The sequence below is a fragment of the Ailuropoda melanoleuca genome, unplaced genomic scaffold (genome assembly GCF_002007445.2).
Source record: "Ailuropoda melanoleuca isolate Jingjing unplaced genomic scaffold, ASM200744v2 unplaced-scaffold8573, whole genome shotgun sequence".
Classification (NCBI taxonomy): Eukaryota; Metazoa; Chordata; class Mammalia; order Carnivora; family Ursidae; genus Ailuropoda; species Ailuropoda melanoleuca.
This window is the reverse complement of record NW_023253962.1, coordinates 1-1,985: the sequence shown is the minus strand read 5'-3', so window position 1 is coordinate 1,985 and position 1,985 is coordinate 1. Positions and strand designations below refer to the sequence as shown.

General features: G+C 39.7%; 1 non-coding gene across 1 annotated transcript; it reads left to right on the top strand.

Moving 5' to 3' along the window:
• The first annotated feature begins 1,041 nt into the window (after nt 1–1,041).
• Nucleotides 1,042–1,148, top strand: LOC117800872. The gene has a single exon (XR_004623198.1). It is a non-coding gene; the product is annotated as a U6 spliceosomal RNA (small nuclear RNA).
• Nucleotides 1,149–1,985: the final 837 nt, after the last annotated feature.

Sequence of the window (1,985 nt, the reverse complement as noted above, 5' to 3'; positions counted from 1 at the left end):
AAACATACCAAAGATGTTCTGCACCTGAGCCTTTGCATTTGTTATTTCCTCATCTAAAATGTTCTAGGGGCACCTGGGTGGCACAGTCAGTTAAGCGACCGCCTCTTGGTTTCAGCTCCGGTGGTGATCTCAGGGTTTTGAGACTGTGCCCTGCATCTGGCTCCACGCTGAGCACAGTCTGCTTAAGAGTCTTTCTCCCTCTCTCTCTGCCCCCCACCAATAAATATATCTTTTTAAAAATGTTCTTTCTCAGAGCATGGCCAAATCCTTCATCTGTGTCAGAGTTCTTCTTAAATGCGATATGAAAAGAAAAATCTTCCAAAGTGTATCTATATAAAATAATGAGACACATTAGTATTAACTTTTCAACTTACCCTGCTTTTTTGCTCTATGTTTTATATACTATGTTTTTGTTTATTTTTTTTCTCCAGCCACTAGAATATAAATTTTATTGTGACAAGAAAACGGTTTTGTTCCATTTTTTAAATTTCCAGCATGAAAACAGAGTCTAATATACTGTATGGAATCTCAGACATCTTGAAATATAGGTATCCAGATACGAACTTAAAATAACATTTCTCCCCTAAGCAGTTTGATGTCTTTTATAAGTGTGGAGTCACACTGCTTTCCCATGCTTTAAAATTGAATTTTCTTAACTCTGTGTAAACAGGGCCCGAGGCTGGAGGAAAACGTGAAAGAATAAGATATTGGGAGGAAACTTGCTATGTGTTTCTAAAACTAAGTTCCAGTAACTCCTCTGCCCCATTTTTTACTTCCTCCTCAAAGCCTGCCCGTGTTTGTCTGCACGCGCTGCACCCGTGTGGCTGTGTGGCTCCGTGTGAAAGTTCACCTCTTTTCTACCACTTGTTCTCTTCCACGTTCCCAGATGCCTCTTGCTCCTTCTCTGCATTCATAGCCCTGATCTTATCTATATTTTACAGAAATCGACAGGACTCTTCCATGAATGACATACTCCAGTTCATTTCATTATTATATGTTTTTTTAAACCTGTTACAACCTTGGGAATCAAAAGAAAGGACAGTGCTCGATTTGGAAGCACACATACTAAAGTTGGAATGGTACAGAGAAGATCCGCGTGTTCTCTGTGCAAGGAGGACATGTAAGTTTGTGACACATTCCATATTTTTCAAACAGGCATATGAAAAGATGTTCAACATCGTACCTCATGAAACAATTGCAAATTAAAGCAACAATAAGGTTGTTCCAATGACACATACATTACAATGAATAAATCCAAAACATTGACAACATCAAATGCTGGTATGGATGTGGAGTAACAGAGAAAATACATCCGTGCTGGTGGGAATGCAAAATGGTACAACTACTTTGGAAGACTGTTTAGCAGTTTTTATTTTTTTATTTGTATTTATTTATTTATTTATTTATTTATTTTTATTATGTTATGTTAGTCACCATACAGTACATCCTTAGTTTTTGATGTAGTGTTCCATCTTCATTGTTTGCGTATAACACCCAGTGCTCATTGCAGTAAGTGCCCTCCTTAATACCCATCACGGGGCTAACTCATCCCCCAGCCCCCCTCCCCTCTGAAACCCTCAGCTTGTTTCCCGGAGTCCATAGTCTTTCATGGTTTTAACAAAAATAAACATATTCCTACCATATGATCCAGCAATCACACTCATTGGCTTTACCCAAATGAGTAGAAAACTTATGTCCACACAAAAGCCTGCACGTGGATGTTTATAGTAGCTCCATTTATAGTTTCCAAAACTTGGAAGCAACCGAGATACCCTTCAGTAAGTGAATGGGTAAATAAACTGTGGCCCATCCAGACAATGGAATATTATTCAGTGCTAAAAAGAAATGAGCTGTCAAACAGTGAAAAGACATGGTAGGGGGGTGCCTGGGTGGCACAGCAGTTAAGCGTCTGCTTTCGGCTCAGGGCATGATCCTGGTGTTATGGGATCGAGCCCCACATCAGGCTCCTCTGCTATGAGCCTGCT